Source organism: Mus musculus, chromosome 2 (genome assembly GCF_000001635.26).
Source record: "Mus musculus strain C57BL/6J chromosome 2, GRCm38.p6 C57BL/6J".
In the NCBI taxonomy this organism is placed as follows: Eukaryota; Metazoa; Chordata; class Mammalia; order Rodentia; family Muridae; genus Mus; species Mus musculus.
In genome coordinates this window covers 133,583,294-133,602,667 of record NC_000068.7, presented here as the reverse complement: position 1 = coordinate 133,602,667, position 19,374 = coordinate 133,583,294, and the positions used below count along the sequence as shown (strand labels likewise).

General features: G+C 40.7%; 1 non-coding gene across 1 annotated transcript; it reads left to right on the top strand.

Annotated features, from left to right (window-relative positions):
* The first annotated feature begins 18,246 nt into the window (after positions 1–18,246).
* Positions 18,247–18,353, top strand: Gm25258. Its single transcript, XR_003954259.1, has one exon. It is a non-coding gene; the product is annotated as a U6 spliceosomal RNA (small nuclear RNA).
* The last annotated feature ends 1,021 nt before the right edge of the window (positions 18,354–19,374 follow it).

The window sequence follows — 19,374 nt, the reverse complement described above, 5'->3', positions numbered from 1 at the left end:
TGGAGAAGATGGGTGCATTAATTAACGCTTATAGAGCTCCTTGGTAGTTCTCGATTAAAAGATTCAATTACAGTAAATTGCTACTATTAGGTAAATGAAAACAGAATAATGAGACTGTTTGAGGCACTATAATTCATACCTGAAAGACTAGGCTTGGAAAAATAAAAACCATCAGCTGCATTCTGAAACTGTCCACTCTAATTCTACTCCAAAAGATTGGTGTCAGGGTTTGAAGAGTCAGAGAAGAAATGTAGCTTTAGGAAGGGACACAATAACTTTTACTAACCTACATTTTCTTATTGTCAAATATTAGTTTATATGTGGAAAGGAATACAATGAAAAATATTACTGTTAAAGAAAAAACTGAATAAATTTTAGTCTGATGTCTGCTTTACCTATCAATCTTAAAGACCAAAAAATAGTTTAAGGACAGAATATTTTAAGACCTACCTATCTTAAACACCAGAAATATATTTCATGGACAACTTTTATGAAACTGCTTATACTTGTGAAGACAGACATTATTAGAGGAAAAGAGAATGCAAAGATCTCTGTTTAGAAATAGTAACGGTATGGGGGCTGGAGAGATGGCTCAGTGGTTAGGAGCACTGACTGTTCTTCCAGAGGTCCTGAGTTCAATTCCCAGCAACCACATGCTATAGTGTATTCACTTGCATAAAATGAATAACCATAAAAAACTAATAACTGTGAAGCAAACAAAGATGCTGGTGTTGCTGCTTGCAATCTTAGCGAAGATAAGCCCTTTATTTTGATAGCTTCATTAAGTTAAACATCAAATTATTTGAAAATACACCCCTTCCCCAAAGTTTACCCATGACTCAGCTACATTTTAAACAAATATTTCCTTTTAGGTGAATTGCTGTACTTCTGTCCCTGGAAGAGAAGCTGGTATAGCAACTCCAGACTTCCCACCTTCAGTCAAAGCTAACTTCCCTCCTTTCCTCTCTTTCTTTCCCACCAGGGAGAACCCTGAAGTGGCTCTCCTTGCCCGTGGCTTCAGAAGCCTAGGAGGTTGTTTCCTCCTAAAAGACCCAGTTGGCAATAGGTCTCAAAATGCAGATGTCGATGCCAATGTTCAGGGCATCTGCACCACTCCAGATTGTGAGCTTCGCAATATGCATGTTGGAAAGACTCTTAATGGTAGAGCAGCCCAATGCCAAGGAAGAACATTACAGTGCAGAGGTGATGGATGGGCTGATACACATCGAGGTCTTTCATCTACAGCCTGGAAAGTCTACTGTGCCCACTCTCTTGACATCCTAAGAATGATACAGACTGGTTTTGCCATGTAGGAAAAACCTGTAAAACCTTCAAGATTATCAGTGTTCACCGAGTCTGCCTTTTGGAAACAAAGTTTTGTTAACCAGGCTGAATAGATAAAGACTTCTTCCAGAAATACAGACATAAACAGAACTTTATTCACAATGAGAGGCAGGTAGGATAACTCTAAAAGTCAAGATCTCAGATACAGATGCATCCAGGTCAGGGAAACTACCTTGTAGAGCTCAACAGAAGGTCTTCAATGGCACTCAAAAGCAGGAACATTTTCCTAGTAAATTTTGTGCTGCTTCCACCATGTTCTCAAAGTGGTGGACATAACTGTGCAGTTGAGAATAGCTGAATTTGGGATAGTGGAAATGTTAACTATGTCTCCTGCCAGTGTAGAAGCCTTAGTTTATTAGAGATTTATAAAGTAAATGTCTATTAGTCAACCAAAAATACCAACTATATGGATGCATGGTAGATAGATGGACAGACAGACAGACAGACAGACAGAGAGGTAGATAATAGATAGATAGATAGATAGATAGATAGATAGATAGATAGATAGATAATATATAGATGCATGGATGGATAAATCAATCATTTATACTAGAGTTGTTTTCTAAAATGTTTAGACATTTTAGAAATTTTAGACTACTTGGCTACCAGGTCAGTAGATATGGTGATTTGAATATGCTTGGTCCAGGGAGTTGCACTATTAAGAGGTGTGGCCTTCTAGGAGTAGAAGTGGCCTTGTTGGAGGAAGTGTGTCACTGTGGGGGTGGGCTTGGAGACCTTTCTCCTAGCTGCCTGAAAACAGTCTCTTCCTGGCTTCCTTTAGATGAAGACGTAGAACTCTTTACTCCTCCAGTACCATGCCTGCCCAGATGCTGCCATGCTTCCTACCTTGATGATAATGGACTGAACCTCAGAACCTGTAAGCCAGCCCCAATTAAATATTGTCTTATGTAAGTGTCCTTGGTCACAGTGGCTCTCCACGGTGATGGAAACTCTAAATAAGATAGAAGGTAAGTCATATGGAGAATACTTTAGTTGTTCTCAGCCTTCCTAGTTCTTTGACCCTTTAATACAGTTCTACATGTTGTGGTGACCTCTGATCATAAATTTATTTTGTTGCTACCTCAAAACTGTAATTTTGCTATTGTTATGAACCATGATGTAAATATCTGATATACAGGATATCTGCTATGCAAACCCTGGGGTAGTCACAACCTACAGGTTGAACATTGCAGCTTTAAACTTTAGCTCCCCAGTGAGCAACTCCTTGTCTTATAGAGACCAGTGGCATGACCATCAAACTCTAATGGGCACATAAATTGTCCATAGGTCATTTTAAAATGCCTTTGACTCAGTAGTATGGAGTCCTGCTTCTTAAACCAACTCCAAGGTCACGCCATGTCAATAGTCAGGTCACACTTAGAAAAACAAAGATATCACTGTGCAGCAGCAGAAGTGGCATTAAGTGTTCTTTTCCCCACTTGCTAATCCATCTCCTTTCTAACAAGACTAGATTCATCATGCATGGGTAAGGTGAGGAAATGGCCTGTGGAAAAGTGATCGAACAAACAAAAATGATGTCCAGTAGCTCTGGAATCCCAGACACCCATGAGCTGTTGGATGTGGGTTCTAGAAACTGAACTTGGGGCTCCTGAATTGTAGCAAGTGCTCTTAACTTCTGAGCCATTTTTCCAATTTGTCAAACCATTGGGGAAAGTAAAAGTTCTTATCTGAAGTCAGTTTCTGGGTAAGTAGCTGCCTGCATTTTTTTTTTTTTTTTTTTTTTTGTACATGGTGCTGGCTTCGTGCTTCTTTTTCTTTTTCTTTAATAATACAGCCTGGGCCATTTACCTCCCTCTTTACCCCTGTAAACTACCAGACAGAATTCTACCCCTCTCACCTTTCTCATTACAATTTCTCATTGCTTTTAAAGTGCATCTCCCTGGGAAAGGTGATCATTCTGATATTGCGGACTTATAACTCCCTTGCATCCATTTTTAAAGCTTCAGAAAGGTGAATTTTAAGAGCTTCATGCTTTTGCTTCAAGCACACTCATTAATGGGGATCAATAAACCTGGACTGAAGGGGTTTTCTGCAACTTGCAGGATTATTTATTGAAAATAGCTATGCCCAAGTTCTGGTTCCTCTTCCGCAGTAGTGTGTTACTCTGCCTGCATTGTTTAAATGGTTGAGAGTTTACTTACAGTGAAAGAAACATACTTCTTGCACAGGAAAGAAGTTAGCCTATGACATTCAGTGATGGTCTATTTTTCTCTAGAGGGATGTGGAATAAGTTGTCTTCAAGTCACAGAAGCTGATAGAGACACAGGAAAGAACAGTCACAACAGGGTAGGGCTGAGACCCCTCAAAACCCTCCATGGAGTGAACACACTGTCCACTGTCCCACACATGCAGCGGGACACCCTCTAAGTCCCTGTGAACAGTGGCAATAGTGGGGACTTCAGCAGAGCTCTGCATGAGCCTGCTTCCACTCTGGCCTGAGACACTGGGCAAGAATATGTCTATGCTCTACAGAAAGAGAAAGTTAGGTGTATGAGACAGTAGTGACACCAGCTCAAAATGTCATTTCCATGAAAGTATCCAGGATATGAGGAAAGGCCAGGTCAGCAGTCAAAACTAGTGTGTTTTACAATCCTCCTTCTGCGAAGAGTTCTGTGCGCAATTTTATTAACTATTAGGTGACAGAGCTGCTGGACCCTTTGTACACAGCTAGAGAAAACTGAAACAGGATAGGATGAGAATGTCTTTGGCATCTAGCTCAGGTTACTTTAATTTACAGGAAAAGGAAGTTTGGTAGGTTAGAGACAAATCAAGAATTGCAAAAATAGCACTACTACTACTACGACAACAACTAATACTACTACTTGTAGCAGGGAATTGGTTAAACCACTTTGTCTCCCAAATTTGAGGATGAAAGACACACACACACACACACACACACACACACACACACACACACACACACACACCAGCTAATTTTTGATATGCCTTGACTAGCTTAATGGCTGGGCACTTCTAAACCTCCCCACGGCTAGCACATACTTCCCTCTTGTATTCTTGGCTTAACACCTTCTAAATCTATATTTTTACCCTTGCTGCCCTGTTACCTTCTGGGCTCCATGCCACCCGACCCCTGTAGGGCCTCATTCCCTTTTCTACCTACATTGTTGGATGCTTTCCTGCAGCTCTTAAATCTGATCCTTCTCCCTCCAAGTCATGGTGATTCTCTGTCTCTCTCCTCTCCCTCAGCCTCTTGTCCATGTAATCTTAAAGTTCTGCCCTGTCTCCTGGCCCAGCCATTGGCTATATGACAATTCTTTATTATCAATTGAAGCCAGCTGGGAGCAGGGACCCTCAAGTCTGGAAGCATGGCTTTTGGGAGCCAAAGTAAGAGAAAGCATTAAAACCAATTCTGAAGAAGAAGAAGAAGAAGAAGAAGAAGAAGAAGAAGAAGAAGAAGAAGAAGAAGAAGAAGAACTAATAATAATAATTAATAATAATAATTACTATGTATAAATTTAAGAAGAAAAACAAACAACTAATTTAAATGTGAGTAAATATTTCTTTTCCACTTAGACAAGCCCAGCACATTTACCTTTTGTCTTGTTATCTTGACCGCCCCATTTCTTACTCAAGATTGACTTTCCATTGTTGCCCAGTGATGGCTGAGCTGTAGCTGTCAATGAATATGTTGCTAGGTAACCCCTTCTGGAAGTGCTGGGCTGCCTGGTCTATACAGCTACACTCTGTCAGGGATGAGGAGGCACTAATGGGTGAACAACTCCAACTTCTAGCATGAAGCCACCACATAGAAGGGTTTATTCTCCAGTCTATTATAGGAGCAGGCACTGTTTTTGTCTTTTCTTCTTTCACAATTACAGATCTCTACAAGGAATGTGTCCTGGTTCCCTGAAGGACGATCTATCCAATCTGTATCCAGCATCATATTGAATACACTTTTTAAAAAAGTAAATGCTACATCTTGGCATATGTCACCAAAATGCCCAGCATTTTGGCAAAGGTATACCAATTTCCTCTGTAATATTTCTAACACATCTTACCAACCATGTTCATACATTGCTAGGACAAATACAAATGATATTTCTGAGTTTTCCTGATAGACTGCACAGTAGCTACAACTATCTACAGCTTCATATTTAGGGGACCTGATGCTCTTTTCTGACTTCAATGGGGAAGACACACATATGGTTCACAGATAGACAGACACGAAGGCATGGACATCCACACACAAAATATAAATTAAGAAATCTCTAAATATATATAGTAAGTGCCTCCTATTGGGAAGTCTTGTGAGGTATTGTGGCGTATCACTTCTAATTATCTTTCACTTATAAATGCCCTGGTTTTGTTGTACAGTGAACTCCACACCAGACAGCCTTTGGAAAAAACATCAGGCTTTTATTAGTCTGGGACCAACTATTGTTTTCCTGGAGGAGCAAGACAGCATCTTTCAGAATTCCCCCCTCTCAGGACCCTGGTCAGCAGCCTGGCCCTGAACTTCACCCTCCCCAATTCTTAGCTCTCAGCAGCCTACCCTCACTTTGTCTCCAGGCATTCCAGGGAGAGAACAGAGCAAGCAGAAGCCCTGAAGCAGCTGCTTCTCAGACAACAGAACAGCATGGGCAAATGGGCTTATTTCCCCCTTGAACAAAGAGCTGCTTACTTTCATTATGTTGCTTAATTTAAATTGCAGTTAAAATTTTTGAATCTTCAAGGATGGAAACGATCTAGAATTTAAAAAAGAATGTAAATATTTTAGAAATGATAGTCTTTATCAAGGTCTGAAGTTGTGTTTTTAGAGAGTCTAGTAGAAGGATGTTATTATGAAAGTATTAGTCATCTGGGTTTATGAACTGAAGGATAAGAAAGCCCCAGCTGCAGTCAAATGGAATACCCAATTCCCACTCTACCAAAAAATAAATGCCAGTGCTGGACATTACAGGTCATAATATTTTGATGAAAAATTTGAGGTGTTTAAAAACTCTGTCTGCTATCCCAAATGTCTTGATGCGCTTAAAGGAAACCACACATCTTATTAAATAAGTTCACACCCTTCTGTGGCTACGTCATTAGTTAGGAGATTTTCTCAGTGGGCTGAGCTCTTGTCCAAAGAGGGGATCTTCTCCATTGCTTAGTTCAACTTAGATGCAAAGACTTTATTTATCTTAGAATATTATAACTGAGTTATTTATTTATTTAGTTAATTAGTTAGTTAGTTTTTTCAAGACAGGGTGTCTCTGTATAGTCCTGGCTGTCCTGGAAGTTACACTGTAGACCAGGCTGGCCTCGAACTCAGAAATCCTCCTGCCTCTGCCTCCCGAGTGCTAGGATTAAAGGCATGCACCACCACTGCCTGGCTTCTATTTATTTCTTAAACACATTTTATTTTGTTAACCTTTTATGTGCATTGGTATCTTCCCTGCATATATGAGATTGTCTGAGCTAGAGCTACAGTGTTATGAGTTACTGTGTGAGAATTGAACCAGGCTCCTTTGAAAAAAACAGCCAGTATGCTCTTAACCATTGAGCTGTCTCTTCAGCCCCAATTGAGTACTTTATTAAATAGAGTTAAAAACAGTTCTACTTGAGGGAGTCTTCTAAAGTAAGCAAGGAGGTATCAACAGTCAGAAAGAGCAGCCAACAGGGAGAGGGCATTCCCCAGTATCTTCACTCCAATCGTATATGCGACAGCATCGTAAATAGCTGCTACAATGTTTTCCCATTCACTTGAAAAACCTACCATCTACACCAAGGAGAGTAAGAGAAACTGTTTTCCTGTTAGTGGTATTTTGCTCACCCAATCCAACAGGATTAAGTATCATTTATTTGAAGAAAATGGTGAACACCCTACTCCCTTTGGTTTCCTGGTTAAAAAAAGAATTAGAATGAAGACATTTCTCCAACAGGGAAAAAGAGAGGTAGATATCATGACTGGCCACTCTTTCTTTTCAGTTCCCATTAGTTACCCAGCTATACTCTGGCTATCCAGTGTCCAGCAATATTGTGACTTGGGAGCTTGTTAGAAATTGAGACTTGCCTTTTTATATCTGCCCAATTAAATGAGGGTTGTGGGGTTCTTTGGAGCACAAGACACACTTGTTACTTAGTACCTCCTGAAGTTGGATGACAACATAATCAGAATGTCCCTGGCTCTGTGGATTTGAGTAGCAAAAAACAAGTTAATCCAAGCAGAGTTGCACAGACTTCAACTCAAGCGCTGACCTTAAATTTGCCTTCTGACTGGTGAGAGATTGCTTTTTCTCTTAACCCCCACGACTATGTGATCAATAAACATAATTAATATTAATTAATATTAAAGCTGATATGTGTAACCCCTCAGGAGAGAAGAAGAAACACACCAGACTTCCTATTCATCCCTTCTCACTGGTCCCAGGTACAGATATCCCTGCTGAATAGTTCGTTGGCTCAGCTGTTCTTTGGTTTTATCTTTTGTAAAGGCTGAATGTTAATCATACACGGACCTGTCCTTAGGAGTGACTAATGGGAGAGACTTTCAGTGACCTTTTTTTTTTTTTACAAAAATGTGAGCTTGTATAAGCTTATCATAAACCACTTATGTCTTTAGCAAACTTGTTCAGTTCACTAGTCCTTTCTTATTTAAAATAAAATTTGTCTGTTTATGTGTATCAGTGGTCGGCCTACATGTATGTATGTATGTATGTATGTATATATGTATATATATGTATGTATCTATGTGTGTATATGTCTATGTATGTATGTGTATCCTGTGCATGCCTGGTATCCAGGGAAGCCAGAAGAGGGCACCAGATTGCTTGAAACTGGAAATACAGATGGTTGTGAGCATCCATAGAGGTGCAGCAAACCAAACCCAAGTCCTCTGCAAGAGCAACAAGTGCTGTTAACCACTGAGAAATCTCTCTGGTATCCACCAGTGCTTTTAAAATACATATCTTCCTGTGACTTTTATTACACCCCACCATTGCTGGCATTGATGCACAGTAAACTCCTCACAAATCTCATTGTGGTAGACATTGAAAACGGAGATATTTATATAGTTATTACCTAGGCTGGAGAGGAAACAGGTACATTAAGTAAAAAAATCAAATAAAAAGAATGAGTGTGAGAAACGGGGTGATCACCGGGATGCTAGGTGGGAAATGAAAGCCACGGAAGCCAGGAAACCTAAGCTTTAAGGCTCCCAGGGCTCCTTTAACCCTGCCAGGGGTGTTGAGAACACTAGCTATGTGTGTGTCTTTCAATTCCAGGTTCCCTAGTGCTTAGCAACAGAACCTACTTAGGATAGCAATGAAGACGCATGTGGTTTCCTGGGAAGGGACCTTTAAATGCATCAAAAGGTTAACAACTCGCCTAAAAGGGTACTTTCTCCTATAAAAGTTTAATGCTAATTATAAAATCGGATGATATTGTGTGAAATATGTAACACACAGAGCTGTATCCCCCGGGGGCATAGTCGACGGGCAATGTGTTCACAGCGGAATTTTCCCCAGGTTCAGTGTTTCTTCTTGCTGGGAAATAAATGAAACTAAGTCACAGAGCAAAATGTCAGAACCTCCATTTGCTTCACTTTACATAGGAAAATATCACAGTCTCTAGACTATAGTTAACAGCATATTAATGAATGAACATAGAGTAGGAGATACAGGATAACACAGACTCCCTTCCCCTCTCTTCTCCTCCCATGCCCTGAAAACTCTAGGTGATTTTGGGGGAGTCACTATTCATTGTGTCTCCCTTCCTGTTTGTCTTCCTAGTGATACATATGCTTGAGAAATGAGAAGGGTTCAGAGCACAAAGGAGAATGGATCTCTGCAAGAGGGCCTCCATTGGATGTTAAAAGAGAAGCAGCCGAGGCAGAAAATAGCAAATGTTATCTTCAAAACGACAGCTCCTCCACTACAGCACAGAGGCACAGTAAGTATTAACCAAGAGGAAGCAGTGGCAGTTTTAAATATTGAAGCTGAGGAATGGGGCGGCAAGGATGAATGGTGTGAATGAGCTGTTTAGTAGAGCTTAGTGTACTGCAGAAGCCTTTGGCGGCTGAGGTTTGAGAAGCACAGGAACTCTCCCACGGTGAGTACATAATGCTCTGTATTGACTGCGAAGCGGAGACCTGCAACCCATGTCAAACACTGAGAGAGCCAAGATAACAGCACGCACAAGCTTCAGGGCAGAGATAGTAAACAGGATAAATAAGACATCTGCAGGGCTCAGTCCATAGGTAGCAGAGAGACGTTCCAAATGTCCTGCAAGACAAGGCAAGAGTTTAGATGTTGATGGTGTGCTACAGTCGCTCACCTGTTAGTAGCCCTGCCATTGTCACACCACTTCCTGAAGGAAAAGTGGCCCAGTAGCACAGGACATCCAAGGGCTGAGGTTTGGGGGGCTGATGCAAGAGGAAGGACCCACACTAGACCTGCTTGATCTACAACTCCTGAGCAGTAATCCCCTAGTGGGGGGCACCAGACCTCTGAAAAATAAAACCCAAATGAGTTCCCAAAAGAATTTCAGGGTCCACTCACAGGTCTTCCCAACCTGAGGCTCATTCCTCTACCTGAACAGCAGTGAGGAACAAGGCTGCAGCTGCTGGCAGCTGCTGAAGGAACCACGCTGAGTCTACCTCTGCGTTGTGCCTTTGGGGAGTGGGACAGAAAGGGATTGTTTGTTTTTTCTTATGTGTTGTTAAACCACTCAGTCTGTAGGTGTGTGTGTGTGTTTCATATGCATAGTTCATTCTTCATGTAGGCTTCAGATGTTTTTAAAAGGGGGTCTGGGGAAGGAGAAAGAGACCAGAAATCCAGCACCCGGAAGTCCCACAGAACAGTAAGGGCTATTCTTGAATAGGCAGAAAACAACCACAAATGGATGGATTTCCAAGGCAGGAACTTAAACAAACCTCTTTTTTTTTTGGCCTGGGGAAACCCTGACAGCAGGGCCTCTAATTTCATGAAATAAGCCAGGTTGACCTCGAAAACTGTTGGCAAGGAAATCATACAGGCGCGAGGGCACTTTACACAATTCTCCCTTTGGGTTTTCATTCTTTCAAGGGAAGGGGGTTCGTTTCCATGGAAATCTACACCTGCCGATTCTCCCTGGGGTCTTCAGGGTTTCAGGGAGCAGAAAAGCAGGGATGATGTACATCTCTTAGGCTGCTTCTCTCAGCGCCCTTGCTTGTGATGTTTCAGGAAGCCTGTTGTGAGGCCACAGAGACACTCGACCCCGTAGTATTCCCTTTATTTAGCATGTTCCTGCTGTTTGGAGCCTTGAGACCAGGCGATAGGGAAACATCCGTGCAGAGTTATCTGGTGTGTAGATACGAACCTGGGTCAAATGCCAAAAACAGCATTGTTTTTAGAATGTTTTGGTAATGATAAGAGTTCTTTGTGTTTACAATGAGAAATTCTTACTCAATAAACCCGGGGACCTTGAAATCTCTAAATAGTTGCCTTCAGCAAAATATGAGCACAGATTTTTTTACTATCAGTGCAGAGTGTTGAAGTCACTGAGACAGGTGGTCACCAGCTGGCAAGTAGGATCCCAGCCAGGTACCTCTGTAAGCCCTCAGGAGTAAGAAAGCGCAATGATCCCAGTCACACACCAGAATGGCCTTGCTGGCCACTGCCTGCGATTCCATCTCCTTCAGATACCTGGCTCCATGCCCTCCCGCTCCTCCCACAAGAATTTAAGTTGGGAAAGGTTTGCTGTGGTTCTCCCCACACTGGGCACTGGGGGTGGGGGGGGACGGGGGGGGGGACAAGCACTTTCAAGGGTGTCAGTCAAAACGGACCAATCTCTGAGTTTTTGTGGATTCCTAAGGTGAGAGGGGTTGGGATAATGAAAAACAAACAGGAGAAACAAGCATGTGGATTTGCTCACAACGGTTTAGAAACACACTGAGTGAGAGAGAGAGAGAGAGAGAGAGAGACTCAGGTAGCATTTTCAAGGAACAGAGGACTGGAGCTGGGATTTGTTTCATTCTGCAAAATCAGCCTTGCTTCTGTCAGAGCCTTTCAGCCTTGACCAAGATATTCAAGGTAAGACTGGCTTATATACTTACATACTTACTTTTGATACCACAGGGATTTATTTTTTTTAATATTTGTTTTGTGTCACGGTTGGTTGTTTTTTTGTCTTGTTTTGCTTTTTGTCAACACAACACAAGCTAGAGTCACCTGAGAAGAGAAGAACTCAATTGAGAAAATGGCACCATAAGAATGGCCTTTAGGCAAGTCTATAGGGCATTTTCTTGATTGGGTTGCTCTGGAAGGGTTCAGCCCACTGTGGGAGATGCCACCAAGAGACAGGTGGTCTTGTGCCTTATAAGATAGCAAACTGAGCAAGCCCAGGGGAGCATGGCCAGGGTAGCACGACCAGGGGAGCACGGCCAGGGGAGCAAGTCAGTAGGCGGCATTCCTCCATGGCTTCTGCTTCAGGCGTGCCTCCAGAGTCCTGCCTTGAGTTCCAGGCCCAGTTCTGACAGCTCTGGAATGTGAGCTGAGAGTTGTAAACTGAAATAAAACTTTTTCTCCCAATGTATTTTTGTCGTGGTGTTCATCACAAGGAAACAAACTTTTAAATATCTTTTACACAGCTTTAATGAGGTCAAACTTACCATAATTTGCCAACTTTCAGTCATTTAACATTTTTGAGTATACCTATAAAATTGTTTAATCATTATCAAAATCCAATGTTAAGACATCGTTATTATCGCCAAAGCAGACTTATCCTACTTGCAGCCAGTCTTTACCCTAGACAACCAGGGTTCTGCCTTCAGCTTCTACATATTTCCTTTACTAGGCAGTTCAAATAAAAGGAAACTGATTTAATGAACATATACATGTGCATGCAAGCATACATAATAGTACCTATATATAATACTGTATTATTATGTGGTGACAATAATATACATCTATATACAGTATCAATATATAGATAAGTACTGTACATCTTTTTCCTCTGGCTTACTATATTTCGCATAATTACTTTTGTGTTAATCCTTGACACTGCACAGTAGTTTATTTTATTGCTGAATAATCTTTCATTTGTGAATATTTAACACTTTATCTGTGTAATAGTTGATGACATTTAAATGTTGTTCAATTGGGGCCATTTTATATAATGGTGATATAAAAATCTCATTAAATTATTTAGGAGTAGAATAAAGTTGGACCTTTATTTAACACTATCTATAAAAGAAACAAACAAAAACCTCAAAATGCAATCCTGAAAGACTAAAAGGTAAGACCCCAATCTGCAACCCTTAGAAGAAAACACAGGTAAATGCTTACAAAATTTAACAGTGATTTCTTAGATATGACACACGAGAAAGACAAAGTTGGCAAAACCAAAAGTGGGGAAATCACATATCATAAAAGAATTAATACAAATTTTGTATCAAAAGATGCAATCAGTAGAGGAAGCAGACAAGCAATGGATGATATCTGTAAGTAATTTATCACTGAGGCATTAATGACAAGAACTTACATAGACCCCCTTAATAGTCAATAACAAACCCTGTTGCAGAAATTCTCTAATCCAGACTGGAGTTTCTACCCTGTCTTAGATCATTTAGTTCCCAAATGAAAACACACACACGCTTTATATTTATAAATAAGAAAAAAAAAGCCTTAAACAGCACAAGAGTTGGATAGATGCCTTACCTCTGTGCTATTAGAAGGTACTTTCCTATGGATAACTTTTACTTACTATTTACTAGTTTCATCTGGGCTGCTCTTAAATCCAATTGGCCAGCTGTCGGGGCCATATTTTTATGGCTCACCTAACCCATGGTGGCTTCTCTTTTCCCTTCTTGTACATTCTTTTCCTTATGGTTCCCCTCTGACCCCACCCCACTCCAAAAAAAAAACAAAACAAAAACAAACAAACAAAAAAAAAAAAACACCTAAACCCCACCTATGTCTCTTCTGCCCAGTTATTGGCTGTTGACATCTTTATTTACCAGTTAGAAATAACTTGGGACCAAGATATATCTGTGGACTCTCTCATCTCTGGGCATCTTTGGGGCCCCACACTTAACATTATACTAGACAGTAAAAAGACTAAATATTCAACATAACTCCAGAGACCTAACTGGACAAGAGCCAAAGGTCTGGAACAGTCATCTCTACAAACAAGGCATGTACACAAGCAATAAACATACAGAAAGTTGATCACTACTTTTACCATAAGGGAAATGGTACACTATGTTTATTTCAGGTATTAACACTACCTTGTCTTCTAGGGCAATTTGCATTTGGGAATAATACATAACCCCCTTTATCTTGTGGGATCTGACTAGTTAATAATATTTCATGTGTATTTTCAAAGGATATTGGTTTGCAGAGGACCACCATCTTCTTTCTTTTCTTCTTCTTTCTTCTTCTTCTTCTTCTTCTTCTTCTTCTTCTTCTTCTTCTTCTTCTTCTTCTTCTTCTTCTTCTTCCTCTTCTTCTTCTTCTCCTTCTCCTCCTCCTCCTCCTCCTCCTCCTCCTCCTCCTCCTCCTCCTCCTCCTCCTCCTTCTTCTTCTTTGCTCTAGTATCAAATAATACTGGCTTCACAGAATGAGTTGAAAAATGTTCCCAATATGATTTCTGTGAGAGGTTATAACAGATCATTTATTGATATTTTTAACTATTTTATGGAATTTGCTCTCTGGCCAATTCAAGAATTCCAATACAAAACTTTTTAACTCTCATTTTCCTGTATATTAACTTTTTATATGTAATAGGAACATTACTGCACTGTCATATATGTGCTGGCCAGATATACAGCCCTGTGACAAATATACAAGAAGACAGCTTAAAATGAGGGCAGTCTTATTTCAGCTCATGGTCTCAGAAGCTTCCGTTTATGGTTGGCTGGATCCATTGCTTTAGACCTGAGGTAAAGCTAGAGCAGCCAGAGTAATAGCAGCAACACTTGACAGGGAAGCTACTCAACTCATCCTAACCACGAAGTAGAGAGAAGGTTAAAGTATAGCCTTCTTGTTATAGTTTAACTATGTGATATCCCCTATAAGTTTGTGATTTGAGTATATGGTTCAAAGATGATACTATTTGGGAAGGCTCTAGAAAAAAAAAATGATCACTGGGGGAGGGTGGAGATACCTTAAGGTGTATTATCCCTTGCTGCCTCCTATCTGTTCTGTTCAGGTTCTAAATGAACAATTTCCCTCTACCACTTGCTCATTATACCATGGTGTTCTTTCTAAGTGCATGGGGCCAAGCGATTATTTAAAATAAACCTCCTGCCTTTAAGTTGTTTCTGCCACATACTTTGTCACAGTGATAAGAGAAGATAGTGAGTACTTCAGGAGCATAGGCCAGGGTCAGTAGGAATTCAATGGATTAGCTCACAGAGGAATGTAGCACCCTCAGGATACACTCACCTCCTTACAGCATCACCAATGGACCAAGGATACAACAATGACAGTTGGGATCATTTCCTGTCTAAACCACATCAGCAGTTATAAATTTATACAAACAGGTTTTAAAGAAAAGAAAAAAAGTCCCATTCATTTCGTTTTATGCATCTGTCTGGATATTGATCTTCTAAATTCCTTTGTTTATTTCTGCAACTTCTAGTTACTATTTCGTGTAATTCCTTTTCAGCCCAAGTATTTCCTTTAATATTTGTTGTAAGACAGGTTGGCTAGCGACAAATGCAATCACTCTTTGATTATTCGGTAATGTCTTTCCTTCACCTTCAGTTTTGAAGGATGGTTATAACAGATTTCACATTCTTGGTGCACAGTCTCACTCTCAGAGTACATCATTCCGACCCAGTGCTTTCTGGTGCTCTGATTTTCAATGGGTAGTCAGCTACCAATCATGTTCTTGTTGTCTTGAGGAAGATGAGGGTTTTGGGCTTTTTTTTGTTGTTGTTGTTGTTTTCATTTTATTCTTTTCATGATTTTCTGTGTCTGTGGGTTTAGCAGCATGACAATAACATGGTTTGGTGTGGCTGTATGTGTGTCTGTTGGCTTTGTAGAATCTGTAGATTAGTTTTTGGCTGAAATTTGGAAATGATTTATATATATATATCCTGGTATTTTGTCACTCTCCTATCCTTCTGATACTTCAATAAGTGATGTAACTGATAACTGTTGTGACTGACACAAGATAGCTTTGGAGTCCCAGAGGAGGTCTTTGTGTGGGTTTTTTTTTTTTTCACTAAAAACAAAAAAGCTTTTCAGTTTTAATAATTTCAGTTACTCTAGTTGCAGTGTCTTGATTCTTTCAGGCACTCAAGTCTGCTACAGTAATTTTTTTACTTCAGATGGTTTGCTTTCAAGTGTTAAATTTTTACTTAGTTGTTTTATATAAATTATAGTCCCTTACTAAGATTGTTTGATTAGTCATGTTTTTATGCTACCCTTTAATTCTTTAAAAGCTACATTGTTTGTTACTTTCAATAGCTATTCAAAAGAACCGAAGTCCATCAGCCCACCCTCAAAAATAGTAGGGACAAGCTTCTAAATGTTGGTAACCTTTCTCTCTGTTCATCTTGCCCTTTATTGCTGAAAATTAGAAATGTTAGATAACACCTTAGAGCAGCTCTGAGATTTCTATTGTTGTGTTTGGGGGTTGTTGTCAGCACACTACTGTTCCCTCCTTTGCCTGGTAATTTCCCTGACCTAATTTTGCAGAGTCTGCTTTCCCCTAAGTAGATAGCTTACCACTATCTTCTCTAGATCTTTGTTGTTTCTGTTCTTGAGCTGATTTGTTGACGGGCCTCCTGGGGTTGTTGTGAGTCAGCACAGCTCCATAGAAACTCTGTGATTGGCAGAAGTCAGGCTCAACTCTTTGAGCTAGCGATGCTTCTGTCATTTGATGATGCTTGCTTGTGTGGAGATTAATTGGGAAATGTACTTTTAGTTCAAGTTTACAAGATCTCTCTAGTTTTTACTTTCTTTGTGTAAAAACTCGGAAACCCTGCAGTCAGACCCCGGGAGCATCTAACTGAGCGATGTTTTCAGTCTTTCCAGATGACCATAGATATCTTAATGTTTAGCAAGGCTTACTTTATTTACTGTAACCCTGGTTTTCCCTATTGAATTTCTTTTCCCTATCAGGATTGCTGTTCAAAGTTAGTCTTAATGTTGTCCTCCCTGCACCCTACCCCATCTGTTTGCCTGAGATGATACTGTTTTCAGTAACAATGAGAGAGAGATGGGTTGCTTTCCTATGCTCCACTCCAAAACAAATCCTCCGTCTCAAGTACACTCTTTGTCTCTTGTCTCTGCTTACCACACCCTAGGAGAACAATGGCTGCCCTATCACTGCAGCAGCTTTCTGGAATGGGTGAATGAAAACACACGGTCAAAATGCCACCCATTTCTCACAAAGCTTACCCAAAGTTCACTAGAAACCCGGTCAGGGTTGCCATGGCCTTTCGTGGGACTGTGAGACATCCTAACTCTAAAGTAAGACTGTGTGCCTTAGAAGTAGACGCAAAGGGGCTCTTGGAAGAAAGACATCTAGGTGAAACCATCTTATTCTAAAGAAAAAATGAACACTTAATTTGGAATTTGGAAAATTTGGCCAAATGGCATGGTAGTCGCATATATTACCCACATGTTTCTCTTTATATGTATTTTAGTGTGGAACTAAGGTAACTTGGTTCTGGCTCTGATGTTCTCGCCCACAACCTGCCAGTACTGATATTCTGCTTTACCTAGCAGAACCTTACATTCCCAGCTGTCAAAAGAATAAAAAGTAAAACAATAATAAAAAAAAGATTTTTAAAAAATCAATCAATCAAACAAACAAACAAACAAACAAAGACCCAAACAGGTATAATAATATTTGTACTTGAGATTAAAATGTCAGAATGTCACTGAGTGTTAACACTGAGTTCTAAGTGTTATGGCAACAGAAGAGGTAAACAGCTCTGCTAACAATAAGACATTTGGAGCTGATGCTTGCTTATAAAAGTTGCTGGTAAATATGGTCTTGGCTCAGTCCACACTCAGTGAGGGGACACAAGTATGCCCTGTACCCAAGGATGTACTCATACATGCAGCCTTAGCAACATGGCTTGCATGTTTTTTATAAATAGTGGCTAGATAACTGAGGCCTAGGCACTTCAAAGAAATACACTAGGACATGGCATTTCTTCATCTAATGACAAAGAATAAGACTTTCCTATCCAGTAAACATGTCAAATACCCTAAACAATTTTTGACCTGAAGTTTCTTGTAGGACAAATGGATACAGAATGATTTATTCCATGATATCTAGGAGGATGAAGATGATGTCATCGGGAGGGAGGCTGGTATCTAAATACTACTCTCATGGAAGTGCTTGCAGTCAGACTTACATTATCAGGAGGGTTCACAGTAGTAACATTGAAGATGGTTCCTACAAAAAGATGGGAAGCCACAGCAGATTTTTCTCCTATTTTTTCTGTCATATAAGAAGTTTTTTGCACCCTGCCTCCACGTCTGGGGGTATGGCTAAGTGATAAAGACCTTGCCTCACATGTGTAAGGGTCTGAGTTCAGTCCTTATCATCCCTCTCCTCAAAGGGAAATAACACTCCCTCCATTGCCTAAAAACCTCATTATGTAAAATTGTGACAAGATAATGGGTAAAATGGGAGGGAAAATAGAATCGATGTAGAGGAGCCACAAAGGCTACTGCTGTCCTTGGAACCTAGAATAAGCAAGGCTAGAGCAAGAAGTCGGGGCAAGCTGCAGGTCTGGAGCAGAGGAAACCAATGTTACTGAGATGCCATGCACAGTTCCTATATCAGGGATCCAACATCAGAACTGTAGGTCTACACCAAACTTAATTACACTCTTCCATCTTGCCTCTTACTAATGTAAGAGTCCTGAATCCAGAGCTTTGTACAATGTGTTCCACTTATCCTGTTTGGCAGACAGCATTAAGAGTGGTTTCCGTGCTTGCTTCAGCAGCACATATACTAAAATTGGAACGATACAGAGAAGATTAGCATGGCCCCTGAGCAAGGATGACACGCAAATTTGTGAAGTGTTCCATATTTTTTAGCCCAGAAACTTAGAATACCCAAGATACACTTTGCAAAACACAAGAAGATCAAGAAGAAGAAAGACCAACATGAGGATACTTAATTCCTCCTTAGAATAGGGAACAAAATACCCATGGAAGGAGTTACAGAGACAAAGTTTAGATCTGAGATGAAAGGATGGACCATCCAGAGACTACCCCACCCGGGGATCCATCCCATAATCAGCCACCAAACACAGACACTATTGCACATGCCAGCAAGATTTTGCTGAAAGGACCTTGATATAGCTGTCTCATGTGAGGCTATGCCAGTGCCTGGCAAATACAGAAGTGGATGCTCACAGTCAGCTATTGGATGGAACACAAGGCCCCCAATGGAGGAGCTAGTGAAAGTATCCAAGAAGCTGACGGGGTCTGCAAACCTATAGGTGGAACAACAATATGAACTAACCAGTACCCCAGAGCTCGTGTCCCTAGCTGCATATGTAGCAGAAGATGGCCTAGTCGACCATCATTGGGAAGAGAGGTCCCTCAGTCTTGCAAACTTTATATGCTCCAGTACACGGGAAAACCAGGGCCAAGAAGTGGGAGTGGATGGGTAGGGGAGCAGGGCTGGGGGGTGGGGGGGAAGGAGAGGGCATAGGGGAATTTCAGGATAGCATTTGAAATGTAAATGGAGAAAATATCTAATAAAAAATTGAAAAAAAAAAAAGAGTGGTTCCCAGGATGACCTCTTGCTTCAATGGGCCACAAGATCCAGTCTGCTTCTTGATGTGAGACTTTCCATTAATAATCTGGGAAACAGACAGTTCAAATGCATCTGCATTGGCTAGAATGTTAGGGCACGTGTTGCTCCCATAATGGCAGGCAAGGCTTGAAGACAGAGTAGGAGCAAATGGGGATCCATCAGGCTTGTGCAATGCACTTCGATGATGCTCTGACCAATATCCATCCTCATCACCACAGCCAGCCTAGCTGTTTCCAGAACTCCTTAGCTCTTCCTCTGACTTTCTCTTTAGTGAAAAGAATCTCCTTACCA